General features: G+C 47.0%; 1 non-coding gene across 1 annotated transcript; it reads left to right on the forward strand.

Annotated features, from left to right (window-relative positions):
* The first annotated feature begins 11,418 nt into the window (after positions 1-11,418).
* LOC119930297 lies at positions 11,419-11,556 on the forward strand. The gene has a single exon (XR_005451779.1). It is a non-coding gene; the product is annotated as a small nucleolar RNA SNORA7 (small nucleolar RNA).
* The last annotated feature ends 4,100 nt before the right edge of the window (positions 11,557-15,656 follow it).

A 15,656-nucleotide genomic window follows, 5' to 3' on the forward strand; every position in this document is an offset into this window, starting at 1 on the left:
GACTGGGTTCAAGTTCCACGGCCTACTGTAAAGAACAGAGGCCTAGGAGTCAGGGGACCTAGATTCTAATCCTTGCCTTTTCTTATGGTTTTTATTAAGCACTAAATATACACCGGGCACTGTACTACACGCTGGTAAAGATACAAGGTAATCAGGTTGGGCACAGTTCCTGTCCCAAATGGATCTCACAGTCTTAATCCCAGTTTTATAGATCAAGTAACTGAGGCACAGCAAAATTAAGTGACTTACCCGAGGTCACACAGCAGACAAGTAGTGGCACCGGGATTAGAACCCAGGTCCTTCTGACTCCCAGGCCTGTGCTCTGTCCGCTAGGCCACGCCGCTTCATAAGTGACTCTGCCATTTGCCTGCTGTGTGACCTTGGGTGAGTCACTTAACTTTGCTGTTCCTCAGTTACTTGATCTACAAAATGGGGATTAAGACAATAATTATGGCCTCATCTGTAAAATGGGGGATTAAAAATAGCTGTTCTCTGCTGCCCCCCCCCCCCCTTAGAAGATGAACCCCATGTGGACAGGGACTGTGTCGGATATGATGGCACTGCATGTACCCCAGTGTTTAATACAGAGTTTAGCATATAATAAGCACTTCACAAATGCCATAATCATCATTATTATTATTATTTTTATAAATCCCAGCTCTAACACTAGCCTGCTGGGTGACCTTGGCTAGTCACTTAACCTCACTGGTAAAATGAGAATAATACCTGCTATTCCCTCCCTCACAGGATTGTTTTGAGGATGAATTTGAGATGTCGTGTGAGAGGGCTTTGGGGATTAAAGCACGTTATCAAAACAAGGTGATATCATCAGAAGCCAGACCACTACACTTTCTCCAATCCAATCGATCAAGTCAATCGATCGATTAGAGAAGCAGTATGGCTTAGTGGAAAGAGCCCGGGGCTTGGGAGTCAGAGGTCATGGGTTCTAATCCCGGCTCTGCCACTTGGCTGCTGTGTGACTTTGTGCAAGCCCCTTAACTCTCTGGGCCCCAGTTCCCTCGTCTGTAAAATGGGGATTAAGACTGTGAGCTCCACGTGGGACAACCTGATTACCTTGTAAATACCCCAGTGCTTAGAACAGTGCTTGGCACATAGTAAGTGCTTAACAATTACCATCATTAATATTATTATTATCAATCAATCAATCGTATGAATAGAGAGCTTACTGTACGCAGAGCGCTGTAACCTCTGGGGAGGTGGTCGACACTTGGGATGGGGATTGGGTCTGATTTGATAAACTCGAATCCACCCCAGCGCTCAGAACAGTGCTTGGCTTGGGTCCAACCCGATTTGCTCGAATCTACCTCCAGCGTTTAAGCGCTTAATACAGTCCCTGGCGCACAGTAAGCACTTAACAAATACCACAATTATTACTATAGCTCATAACAAATATTATAATAATAACGATGATGGTAATAAAAGGCGACCCCTGCTCACAAGAAGCTTAGGGGAAAGGGAGCCCTCCAGGGACGCCCCTCACTGTCGAGGGGTGGGGGGGGGGGGGGGCGGTGAGGCAATATTCCGGAGCCCCCAGTCCCCTCCCCTGGATGTGGGGCTTGGAGGGGATTCAGTGAGGGGGTCAACCTTTGGATTTTGGAGCTCGAGAGGGGGTCCCGGGGTGGAGGACCTGGTGTGGGGGTCCCGGGGTGGGAATGTGGGAGGGATCTGGGGCTTGGGTGGGAAGGGGGGCGGACGGACGGTGGGTCTCAGGCTTCCTGTTGGGGCCGGGGCGGGGGTTGGGGGGGGGGGCTCGGGGGGGCCGGGGCCGGGGGGTGGGGGTGGGGGGCCGGGAAGTGCATGCTGGGAACCCGCCCGGCCTGCTCCACCAGCCCGGGGGGAGGGGGAGGGGGCGGGGGGCCACGGGGGCCCGCAGCCCCGTAGCCCCCGCCTCTCCCATCCTCCGTGTGGACTACACTGGCCGCCCGCTTGAACCTGGGTTACGGACCAAACGGGAAAAAACAAAACCCTAAAAGAGAGAACTAATCCCCACCCCCACCCCCCGCCACCTCCTCCACCCCCGGCTCGTTCGTTCTCTAGACTGCGAGATCCTCTCTCCCCTAATTCGCTTCCATTCTGCTCTCCCGAGCGCTTAGGACAGCGCTCGGCGCACGGTAAGCGCTCAATAAATACCATATTGATGGATTCAGCTTAGACCCCCCCCTTCCCCCCCCCCCGCCAGCGAAGAGGAAAGAGGGCAAAAAGTCGGCAGCGTGGGCTAGTGGAAAGAGCGCGGGCCTGGGTTCTAACCCCGGCCGTGCCAACTGCTGGCCAACTGTGACTTTGGGCAAGTCGATTACCTTCTCTAGGCCTCAGTTTCCCCAGCTGTAAAATAGGGATTCAGTACCTATTCTCCCTCCTGCCTAAACTGGGAGCCTCATGAGGGACTGCGTCCAACCTGATTAACTTGTATCTACCCCAGGGCTAAGAACAGTGCTTTACACACAGTAAGTGCTTAATAAATATGATTATTATTATTATTATTATGATGAAGAAAAGGAAGAATTATTATTAGAAGGGGCGGGAGATCTGCCTCACTTTCCCCACCAGTAAAATGGGGATTCAGTAATTAGATCAGTGCTTGGCACATAGTAAGCACTTAACAAATACCATAATTATTATTCTCCCTCCTACCTAACTGGGAGCTTCATGAGGGACAGGGACTGTGTCCAACCTGATTACTTGTATCTACCCCAGGGCTAAGAACAGTGCTTTACACATAGTAAATGCTTAATAAATATTAGTATTATGGCGATGAAGAAGAAGAAAAAGAATAATTATTATTAGAAGGAGCAGGAGATCTGCCTCAGTTTCCCCAGCTGTAAAATGGGGATTCAGTAATTAGAACAGTGCTTGGCACATAGTAAGCACTTAATAAATACCATAATTATTATTCTCCCTCCTACCTAAACTGGGAGCCTCATGAGGGACAGGGACTGTGTCCAACCTGATTAGTTGTATCTACCCCAGGGCTAAGAACAGTGCTTTACACACAGTAAGTGCTTAATAAATATTAGTATTATGGCAATGAAGAAGAAAAAGAATAATTATTATTAGAAGGGGCAGGAGATCTGCCTCACTTTCCCCACCAGTAAAATGGGGATTCAGTAATTAGAACAGTGCTTGGCACATGGTAAACACTTAACAAATACCATAATTATTATTCTCCCTCATACCTAAACTGGGAGCTTCATGAGGGACAGGGACTGTGTCCAACCTGATTACTTGTATCTACCCCAGGGCTAAGAACAGTGCTTTACACACAGTAAGTGCTTAATAAATATTATTATTATGGTGATGAAGAAGAAGAAAAAGAATAATTACTATTAGAAGGGGCAGGAGATCTGCCTCAGTTTCCCCAGCTGTAAAATGGGGATTCAGTACCTATTTTCCCTCCTACCTAAACTGGGAGCCTCATGAGGGACAGGGATTGTGTCCAACCTGATTACCTGTATCTACCCCAGGGCTAAGAACAGTGCTTTACACACAGTAACTGCTTAATAAATATTAGTATTATGGTGATGAAGAAGAAGAAAAAGAATAATTATTATTAGAAGGGGCAGGAGATCTGCGTCAATTTCCCCATCTGTAAAATGGGGATTCAGTAATTAGAACAGTGCTTGGCACATAGTAAGCACTTAATAAATACCATAATTATTATTCTCCCTCCTACCTAAACTGGGAGTCTCATGAGGGATGGGGACTCTGTCCAACCTGATTACTTGTATCTACCCCAGGGCTAAGAACAGTACTTTATACACAGTAAGTGCTTAATAAATATTATTATTATGACAATGAAGAAAAAGAAAAAGAATAATTATTATTAGAAGGGGCAGGAGATCTGCCTCAGTTTCCCCAGCTGTAAAATGGGGATTCAGTACCTATTCTCCCTCCTACCTAAACTGGGAGCCTCATGAGGGGCAGGGATTGTGCCCAACCTGATTAACTTGTATCTACCCCAGTGCTAAGAATAGTGCTTTACAAACAGTAAGTGCTTAATAAATATTATGACGATGATGAAGAAGTAGAAGAAAAGGAAGAAGTATTATCAGAAGGGGCAGGAGATCTGCCCCAGTTTCCAACTTCAGCCAATTACTTCCGGAAGGGACTGTGTGAAGGAGGCAGAACAGGGAAGCACAGGGTGGAGCAGTAATTCTCCGGAGCCCGGTTTCCATCTCCGTCGCGGAAGATGGGAGACACAGGAGTCGGAAAACTGTCACGAGCCGTGTGGCCTAGGAAGGGATTAGCATCGGGACCAAAGATTTCGTTTAGAGCATTCCAGGATGGGGGAGGGTCTCCGCCTCCCCCTCCATCCCAAAAAGCCCAGGCAGGCCCACAGGCCACCGGACGGACGTTTTACACTAATTCCCTCCGGGCTAGTCCTTCACGGCTTCTCTTGCCCTTTAAACTGCCCTCAGAAATTTGAAGCTGGGAAACTGCAGCGGGCTGGAGCCAGGATCATGTGCAAAAGATTCCTGTGGAACAATAACAGCCACCGAGCTGCGTTTCAGTCCCGGTTTGTGTGCGTGTGTGCGGGCAGCCAAGCACATGTGTATGCCTGTGTGGGTTGGGGGCGGGAGAAGAGGAGATATCTGTTTTGTTCTGTGTTTCAATTGAACAGAAGGAGAAAATAAGTCCTGAAGATGAAGGAGAGGCGCCCAGGTCAAATTCTTGCTTCTAAGACAGAGCCATAAGGGGTTCGTTGGGTCCTGAAGCACATGCAAGTTGCCAGCACAAGCAGCGTGGTTCAGTGGAAAGAGGCCGGGCTTGGGAGTCAGAGGTCATGGGTTCTAATCCTGGCTCCAACGCTTGTCAGCTGTGTGACTTTGGGCAAGTCACTTTGCTTCTCTGGGCCTCATTACTTCCTCTGTAAAATGGGGATTAAGACTGTGAGCCCCACGTGGGACAACCTGATCACCTTGTATCCACCCCAGCGCTTAGAACAGTGCTTGGCACATAGTAAGCACTTAACAAATGCCATTACTATTATACGAGGTCTTCTCTGCCTACTCTACTACCTTGAGAAGCAGCGTGGTTCAGTGGAAAGAGCCTGGGCTTTGGCGTCAGAGGTCATCGGTTCAAATCCCGGCTCCACCACTTGTCAGCTGTGTGACTTTGGGCAAGTCACTTCACTTCTCGGGGCCTCAGTTCCCTCATCTGTAAAATGGGGATGAAGACTGTGAGCCCCACGTGGGACAACCTGATCACCTTGTAAACTCCCCAGCGCTTAGAACAGTGCTTTGCACATAGTAAGCACTTAATAAATGCCATCATTATTATTATTATTCAGTAGGGCTTCCTGGGGATTCTACCTAAACCACAGGATTCTCTGGTCTTCTGTATCTCAAGGCTTCAACCACAGAGTAGGCAGCAGCTTAGCCTAGAGGAAAGAGCATGGGCTTGGGAGGCAGGGGTCCTGGGTTCTAATGCTGCCTCCACCACTTACCTGCTGTGTGACCTTGGGGAAGTCACTTAACTTCTCTGTGCTTCAGTTCCCATATCTGCAAAATGGGGATTCAATACCTGTTCTCCTTCCTACTCAGACTGGGAGCCACATGTGTCTACCCCAGCGCACAGTACAGTATTTGGCATATAGTAAGCGCTTAACAAATACTATTTTAATTAATAATAACAATAATAATAATAATAATGATAATAAGGGAAAGATGACTCTAAGGTAGCACCCTGCTGCCCCTTCAGAGGTACTAATTGAAGTTATTGTTTTTATTGTTATCATTATTATTATTATCTAGACTGCAAGCTCTCTCAAGACAGTAAGCTCACTGTGGGCAGGGGACATGTCTACCAACTGTCTTGTGTTGTGCTCTCCCAAGCACTTAGAATGGTATTCTGCACATAGTAAGAATTCAACAAATACCATCGATGATGGTGGAAGTTAAGTGACTTGCCCAGGGTCATTCAGCAGATAAGCAGCAGAGCTGATTTTAGAACCCAGGCCTTCTGACTCCCGGGCCTGTACTCTTTCCACTAGGACACTCTGCCCCAGCTCCAGCCCCACTGTTTTAGCCAATGGAGGGCTCTACCAGTTGGTTCTGGGTTCAATAAATAATTCTTGTATTTTCTAGGTGCCTACTATGTGCCAAGGACTGTATTAAGTGGTGGGATATAAACAGATCAGACAGAATCCCTGTCCCGCATCGATCTCATAGTGGGAGGGGGAGAGAGAACAGATATTTTTTCCCCCTTTTGACAGTTGATGAAACAAGCACAGAGAAGTCAAGTAACTTACCCAAGGTAACAGAGCAGGCAAGTGGTGGAACTGGGATTAGAATCCACATCCTCTGACTCCCAGTCTCTGCTCTTTCCCCTTGCTGCTTGCTTTTAAAGATGCTATTGCAAAGTTCAGTAGCTCCACACACATCCCCCAGAATGACACCTGGGGTCTGGGGGTTGGGGAGGAGAATGACAATAAAAATAGTAACATTGGCATTGGTTCAACACATACTATATGCCAAGCACTGTACTAAGTAATTTGGTAGATTGGTATTGGTTGGACAGGTCCCTATCCCTCATGGGGCTCATAGGGAGGGAGAACAGGTTTTGAACTCCCATTTTACAGATGAGGACCTGAAGCACAGAAATAAAGAAAGTTGCCTCAAGTCACACACCAGGCTAGTGGCAGAGTCAGCATTAGAACCCAAGTCCTCTGACTCTCAGGCCTGTGATAGTGGGGTAGGTGAAAAAGGATGAGAGAAGCAGCCAGAGGAAGGGAGAGGACCTGGGGCAGGGTGGGGTGGTGGGGGGAAGCAAAGTAGATATGGTGGCATTTTTAGGAAGGAAAATGGGGAGGAAGGAAATCCCATCCTGTTAGAAACAGTAAAGCATCTTTTGTTACCAGCACAAAGTCCTACTGCAGTGCTACTTCAGGAAGAGGCCATTGGAGGCTTGGACAATGGCAGTCATGTGATCTAAGGAGGAAAGTAGGAGCTGGGATTAGAATGAGAAGATTTATGGTCTGTACCTGGCTTCAAGACTTCTCTTTCTCCTCAGTGTCTCAGTTTTCTCATCTGTAGAAGGGGCTTTATATCTGCCCCTGAATTTGCTCAGGGGGAGAAAGGGCTTGTACAAACACGTGCTGTCCTGATGTTGTCAATGATGTGCATCTAGCTTTACTTCTATTTATTCTGATGACTTGACACCTGACCACGTTTTGTTTTGTTGTCTGTCTCCCCTTTCTAGACTGTGAGCCCGTTCATTCATTCATTCAATCATATTTATTGAGCACTTACTGTGTGCAGAGAGCACTGTACTAAGCGCTTGGGAAGTACAAGTTGGCAACATATAGACAGTCCCTACCCAACAGCGGGCTCACAGTCTAGAAGGGGGAGACAGACAACAAAACAAAACATGTTAACAAAATAAAATAAATAGAATAGTAAATATGTACAAGTAAAATAAATAGAGTAATAAATATGTACAAACATATATACAAGTGCTGTGGGGAGGGGAAGGAGGTAAGATGGGGGGATGGGGAGTCTTTTAGACTGTGAGCCCACTGTTGGGTAGGGACTGTCTCTATATGTTGCCAATTTGTACTTCCCAAGCGCTTAGTACAGTGCTCTGCACATAGTAAGCGCTCAATAAATACGATTGATGATGATGATGATGGGGAGGGGGAGAGGAAGGAGGGGGCTCAGTCTGGGAAGGCCTCCTGGAGGAGGTGAGCTCTCAGTAGGGCTTTGTAGGGAGGAAGAGAGCTAGCTTGGCGGATGTGCGGAGGGCGGGCATTCCAGGCCAGGGGGAGGACGTGAGACTTCCTGACTCCCAGTTCTGTGTCATCTGCTCTTCATTTTTCATCTTTCCTTTACTTGTAAGCTGTTTCAACTGCTCAAATATCTATTAGCAGCAATAAAGCAAGAATGTTTTCAATCCAGAAAATAAAGCAATCTGCATCTGCTGAAAGACCCGTCAATGGATAGCCTGGGACTTGGATAACCTTGATAGTTCATGTGGCGTCTTCATAATTGTGCTGAAGCAGCAGAGGAAAGTCTTCCTTTTCTCCATTGCTATCATCATGACTGCGGATCCTTGGAGAAGTTGCTGTGGTTTCCCCCCAGGCCACGTGGACAGGGACTACACCGTCCATCGGATAACACGGGTGCCACTGCGGCAGCAGCGCTCCCGGGAAGAGAGCAAGGGTGGAGGGTCCCGGGGATCCAGAGGCCTCGGCCACAAACAGCGGAAGGAAACCTCGCCATCAGCCCCGTGCGAAGCAGCCCTCAGGCTCTCGACTCCATCGGCCGCACCTCGCCCGTCTCTGGACCCACCATGGCCATGAGCTGCGGGCGCAAAAAAGAGGGAGGCGTTGTTGGCTAGGGACCATCTCAGAGAAGCAGCGTGGCTCAGTGGAAGGAGCCTGAGCTTGGGAGTCAGAGGTCATGGGTTCAAATCCCGGCTCCACCGCTTGTCAGCTGCGTGACTTTGGGCAAGTCACTTAACTTCTCTGTGCCTCGGTTACCTCATCTGTAAAATGGGGATGAAGACTGTGAGCCCCCCGTGGGACAACCTGATCACCTTGTAACCTCCCCAGCGCTTAGAATAGCGCTTTACACATAGTAAGCGCTTAATAAATGCCATTATTATTATTATTATTATTATTATTATATGTTGCCAACTTGTACTTCCCAAGCACTTAATACAGTGCTCTGCACACAGTAAGTACTCAGTAAATACGATTGAATGAATGAATGAATGAATGATGACAGACATTTACCCAAGTTGGGACTGAGGGAAGGGAAACATTTCTCCCTTATGCATGACCATATCTGGGGCTTGATCCAGGTCCAACTCCGAGAGGCACTGATCAATCAGTGGTATTTACTAAGCGCTACTGTGTGCAGAGCACTGTACTAAGCGCTTGGTAGAGTACAATATAACAGAGCTGATAAACACATTCCTTGCCCACAAGGAGCTTCCAGCTTAGAGGATCCTCCAGGTTGTCCTCCTGGATCTTTACAAGAGGGTCAGGGTGGTGTTGATTCCCTTTTTTTAAATGGTATTTATTAAGTGTTTACTGTGTGCCAGGCACTGTACTAAGCGCTGGGGGGGAGATTCAAGCTAATGAGTTCGGATACAGTCCCTGTCCCACATGGGGCTCACAGTCTTAATCCCCATTTTATAGATGAGGTAACTGAGGTACAGAGAAGTGAAGTGACTTGCCCAAGGTCATGCAGCAGACAAGTGGTGGAGTCAGGATTAGAACCCAGGTCCTTCTGACTTCCAGGCCTGGGTTCTACCTACTGGGTCATGCTGCCTCCCTCTATATATAGTCTGGGATAAGCTCTCTAAACTGTAAGCTCGTAATGGGCAGGGAATGTGTCTGTTACATCATTACACTGTACTCCAAGCTCTCAGTACAGTGCCCTGCACACAGTAGGCGCTCAATAAATACGATTGACTGACTGTTCCTCCTCTTCCAACCAGGTGCGAGCCCAGGACAAGTGGAGAATTCAGGAAGCCAAAGGAGAGGTTTCTTCTCACCTTGGCAGCCAGAGGCCACCCATTTCCTGGGTGAAGGAGAGATCTCAACGGGCTGGGCCAAGGTGGGAAATATCTCCCTCCGGCCTAGAGGAAGAAGGAGGAGGGGAGCTAGCTTGTTTGTTTGTTTATGGTATTTGTTAAGCACATACTATGGGCCAGGCACTGTTCTAAGCACCGGGGTTGGTACAGGTGAAGCAGCTTGGCCTAGAGGATAGAGCACAGGCCTGGGAGTCAGAAGGTCATGGGTTCTAATCCTGTCTGCTGTGTGACCTTGAGCAAATCATTTCTCTGTGCTTCAGTTCCCTCATCTGTAAAATGGGGATTAGGACTGTGAGCCCCATGTTGGACAGGGACTGTGTTCATCCTGCTTACCTTGCACCACAGTGCTTAGCACACAGTAAGTGCTTTTTAACAAATACCATAATTATAATTGCAATTATTAGGTTGGTCACAGTCCCTGTCCCCCATAATAATAATAATAGCATTTATTAAGCGTTTACTATGTGCAAAGCACTGTTCTAAGCGCTGGGGAGGTTACAAGGTAATCAGGTTGTCCCACGTGGGGCTCACAGTCTTCATCCCCATTTTCCAGATGAGGGAACTGAGCCCCAGAGAAGTGAAGTGACTCGCCCAAAGTCCCCCAGCTGACAATTGGCGGGGCCGGGATTTGAACCCATGACCTCTGACTCCAAAGCCCGGGCTCTCTCCACCGAGCCACGCTGCTTCTCCGGCGTCTCTTGCCATGTGGCTCTCAGTCTTAATTCTCATTTTACAGTTAGGGCTCAGAGAAGTAAAGAGACCTGTCCAAAGTTGCCCAGCAGACAAATGGTGGGGATGAGATTAGAACCCAGGTCCTCTGACTCCCAAGCCCGGGCTCTTATCCATTATGCCGCACTGCTTCTCTGCCAGAGGACGAGGTCGAGCCAGCTGCCACGCCTCCTGTGGCCCCCGGAGCCGGGCCGCAGGTCGGCTCTGGGCCACGGGATCTGCACTCTGAGCCCAGGCCTCGGGGTCCTGGGCAGCGGTAGAGTCCAGGGGCGGCAAGCGATCTCTCCCAGCTGCAAAGCAATGCCGCCTTCTGGCTCTGGGCTGCCGCCACCTGTGCCCATCCCTCTACCCCAGGCCAGGGTCCCTGCTGGCCTCCCCCAGCCCCGAGCGGGACTGGTTTGGGGGTGTGGGGATTCAATTCCTGGTCCCCCTGCCCCCCACTTACACTGTGAGCCTCATGTGGGACAGGGATATGAGTCCAACCTGATTTTCAATCAATCCATCAGTTGTATTTATTGAGTGCTTACTGTGTGCAGAGCACCATACTAAGCACTTGGGAGAGTACAATATAAACAGCTTGACTCTTCCCAGCACTTAGTACATTGCTCACCCCCCCCCCCCAACAAACACCACAATTATAATTATAGTGTACTCTATAGTATATAATGGCAGATAGATATTGCAACTCCATTTAACAATGAGGAAGTAGGCACGGAGAAGTTCAATGACTTGCCCAAGTTCACAAAGCAGGAAAGTGGTAGAACAGAGAAGCAGCGTGGCTCAGTGGAAAGATCATGGGCTTTGGAGTCAGAGGTCAGGGGTTCAAATCCCTGCTCCACCACATGTCTGCTGTGTGACCTTGGGCAAGTCACAACTTCTCTGAGCCTCAGTTACCTCATCTGTAAAATGGGGATTAAGACTGTGAGCCCCACGTGGGACCACCTGATCACCTGGTATCCCCCCAGCGCTTAGAACAGTGCTTTGCACATAGTAAGCGCTTCAAAAATGCCATTATTATTATTATTATTATTAGAACCCAGGATTGGTTTTTTGGACGATGGTTTTTGTTAAGTGCTTACTATGTGCCAAGCATTTGTCCAATCTGATTTGGTTGTATGCACCCCAGCGCTTCCCCTCTCAGGGTTGCACCTGGAGAGTTTCCAGTCCTCTATCAGTCTTGGCTATGGGAGAGAGAGTCAAGCAGAGGCCTACCCATTCCATTCCTAGCTTGGCCAGTGGCTAGCGAGTGGCAGGCCATCTGCTACAAGTCAAAACTCACCCATGCCGGGCAGCAGCGGCACGGGAGAGAGTCGAGGGAGGAGACTCGAGTTTACTGCGTGGAAGGTGGCCATGGCAAACCACTTCTGGATTTTTACCAAAAAAACCTCCCTGGATCCACTACCAGAACGATTGCAGATGGAGAGCGGGGCGTTCTGGGAGAGATGCATCCGTGGTGTCACTATGGGTCGGATATGACTCGACGGCATAAGGCAAGACCCCAGCGCTTAGTACAGTGACTGGCACATAGTAAGCACTTAATAAATGCCACCATGATCGTTTAGTATTGGAGTAGATGCAAGCACATAGGGTTGGATATGGCACACGACCCACACGGGGCTCCCAGTTTTAATCCCCATTTGACAGGTGAGGTGATTGAGGTCCAGAGAAGTGAAGTGACTTGCCTAAAGTCACACAGCAGACAAGTGACTCCCAGAGCTGGTTCTATCCACTAGATCATGCTGCTTCACGCAACACCCAGCTGGCCCTGCTCTCCCCCATTCTCCCTTGTCTTCGTTGCTTTTCTCATCTCCCACCTTGACATTATCTCCTTCCCTTCAATCCAGGCACCCTCCTCTTCACATTCATGCCCTCCTTACAGACCTGCCTCTGTATGCCTTCTCCCAAGCTACGTCTTTCCTCCCTTGTCACATCTGCAAGTTTTTTTCCTTCTTTGCCTTCTCAAATAACTACCTCCTCCTGAGGTTATCACACAGTGAGATTCTCATACGGTAAAGTTACCCAGGCTCCTATCCATCCCAAATTTATTCTGAAAACTCTGGTCCTCTGCTGGCACCACTCCTACAAAGCAAATTGAAGAAATTAAAAATGTTACCAGAAAACAACCCCCTCCAATCCCTAAGGAATACACATAAACAATAAAGGTGTGCACTTGCCCATTTTGACTTTTAGGAAATAAACCGGTCAATTTTATATTCTCTCCCACAGTTCAGCCAATAATACACAAGTAGATGATAGATATTCAACCGACCTTGCAGGTAAGCTCACAAGCTCTACCGGCCCACTACAAATGTTCACTAGCCTGCTCTTCCTTCAAGAAATACTAAAGATATGAAAATGAAAGAACCCCACATTATTTTCCACTTGTCAGTCAATCCATGATATTCATTGACTGCTTTGTGCTGAGCACTGTACCGAGCACATGGGCGAGTCCATTATTACAGAGTTGGTTGATGCAACTTGTACATATTTATTATTGTCTTTATTTTATTTGTACATATTTACTACTCTTTTATTAATGTTGTGTAGATAGTTATAATTCTATTTATTCTGACAGTTTTGACACCTGTCTACTTGTTTTGTTTTGTTGTCTGTCTCCCCCTTTTAGACTATGAGCCCATTGTTGGGTAGGGACCATCTCTATATATTGCTGACTTGTACTTTCCAAGTGCTTAGTACAGTGCTCTGCACACAGTAAGCGCTCAATAAATATGATTGAATGAATGAATGAATGAATGAATGAATTCACAATACGTTTACATTCTAGATAGAGCTTACCTATCTACATCTTTACTCTCCAGGGACCAGTAGAATGGCTACTGGCAAGGCTGTTAACCAGTCACTGGCATAATCATTATCATCTTGAAAGGGGTGTCAGCTCCTCTCAAATAGGTACTCTGCTAATACACCATCATCATCCCTTGAAAATACTACTCGCCTACTACTATTACTGTACTAATAGTGGTAGTAAAGTGGTACCTCCCAAGAAAGAGGAGTGGGGACTGGATGAAAAGGGTGCAGTAGGGAAAAAGGCCCCATTTTTAATTAATGGCTGGGCCCAAAGGATCCAGCGACACCATTTATTATTTAACATTTATACATTCCGAGTGCTACACCCTCCTTAATTAGCTCCTTCCTACATGCCTGGAAGGTGGATCTGTAGAATATCCTCCTCCTTTAAGAAGCGATTCAATTGAGACATGGAGCGTGGCAAAGCGCCTATGCATATTAATGTCTGTTTCCCCACCCATAAACTGTAAGCTTGTTGTGGGCAGGGAATGTGCCTGTTTATTGTTGTATTGTATTCTCCCAAGTGCTTAGTAGTAGTAGTAGTAGTGGTAGTAGTAGTAGTAGTAGTAGTAGTAGTAGTAGTAGTAGTAGTAGTAGTAGTACAGTGCTCTGCATGCAGTAAGGTCTCAATAAATACGATTGATTGATTGAATGAATGAATGAATGAGTGAATGAATGAATGAATGAATGAATGAATGAATGAATGAATGAATGAAAGCACTCAAGTCCATGTCATAGCATTGGTTAGGAACCAAGAATCCCCGCATTCCAGCCTGGTGCAAGTTTTTCTGAGCAAAGAGGCATCTCTGGGCTACAATCAGTTGACCAATCAATGGTATTTATTGAGTGCTTCTCATGGGGCAGGGGGCATTCTGGACTGTGAGACCTCGCTTAACTCTAAAAGTTCTCTGAATGCTCATTTGCTGTCTTATGGAGAGAAGATTTGTAAACTCCTTTTGGGCAGGGATCACATTTACCAACTCTATTATACTGTACTTTCCAAGTGCTTGGTACAGTGCTCTACACACAGTCAGTGCTCAATAAATTCCATTTTTATTATTATTAAATAATAGTAATAATAACAATAAAATAAATAATAAAATAACAAGTAATGAGATTACTTGTAATAAAATAATGAGTAAAATAACAAGTAGCTTCCTATTTACTATGTGCCATCTCTGGAGTAGGTACAAGAAGTCACTTCCCTTCTCTGTGCCTCAGTTATCTCATCTGTAAAATGGGATTGAAGACTGTGAGCCCCACGTGGGACAACCTGATTACCCTGTATCTACCCCAGTGCTTAGAACAGTGCTTGGCACATAGTAAGCACTTAACAAATATCATTATTATTATAATCAGATTATTCACAGTCCCTGTCCCACATGGGCCTCACAGTCTAAGTAGGAGGGAGTAGGATATAATTCTTATTTTACAGATGAGGAAACTAAGACACAGAGAAGTGAAGTGACTTACCCAAGGTCACACAGCAGACAAGTAGGGGAGCCAGGATTAGAACCCTGGTTCTATGACCCCCAGGCCCGGGCTCTATCCATTAGGCCACACTATGTCCCACTGACTGAAATACCATTGATTTATTGAAGATCAAGTGAAGGCCTATGAGGCAGTTAGATTCCTTCTCATATTTCACTGTGGGTAATGGGCAGGGGTTCTATCTTTCCTTTCAATCAATCAACCAATCAGTCATATTTATTGAACATTTACTATGCACAAAACACTGTACAATGCACTTGGGAAAGTACGATGTAGCAGAGTTGGCAGATACGTTCCCTGCCCACAAAAAGCTTTCGGTCTAGAGAGGGGAGACAGAAATCGGTACAAATAAACATGAGCCTTCCAAAAAGCCTTCCCAGACTAAGCCCCACTTTTCCTCATCTCCCACTCCGTTCTGCATCACCCTTACTTGTTCCCTTTGCTCTTGTTCCTGACTTGTTCCTCAGCTCCTCCTCCCCTCTGCATCACACTGACTCTCTCCCTTTGCTCTAGCCCCCTCCCCCCACCCCACAGCACTTGTGTATATATGTTCATATCTACAATTCTATTTATTTATATTGATGCCTGTTTACTTGTTTTGATGTCTGTCTCTTCCCTTCTAAACTGTAAGCCCGGTGTGGGCAGGAATTGTCCCTATTGCTCTCTTTCTCCCTTCAAAGCCCTACTGAGAGCTCACCTCCTCCAGGAGGCCTTCCCACACTGAGCCCCCTCCTTCCTCCCCCCCCTCCTCCCCCTCCCCATCCCCTCCGCCTTACCTCCTTCCCCTCCCCACAGCACCTGTATATATGTATATATGTTTGTACGTATTTATTACTCTATTTATTTTATTTGTACATATTTGTTCTATTTATTTTATTTTGTTAATATGTTTTGTTTTGTTCTCTGTCTCCCCCTTCTAGACTGTGAGTCCACTGTTGGGTAGGGACCATCTCTATATGTTGCCAACTTGGACTTCCCAAGCGCTTAGTACAGTGTTCTGCACACAGTAAGTGCTCAATAAATACGATTGGATGAATGAATGAATTGCTGAACTGGACTTTCCAAGCACT

Source organism: Tachyglossus aculeatus, chromosome 6, assembly GCF_015852505.1.
Source record: "Tachyglossus aculeatus isolate mTacAcu1 chromosome 6, mTacAcu1.pri, whole genome shotgun sequence".
Taxonomy (NCBI): Eukaryota; Metazoa; Chordata; class Mammalia; order Monotremata; family Tachyglossidae; genus Tachyglossus; species Tachyglossus aculeatus.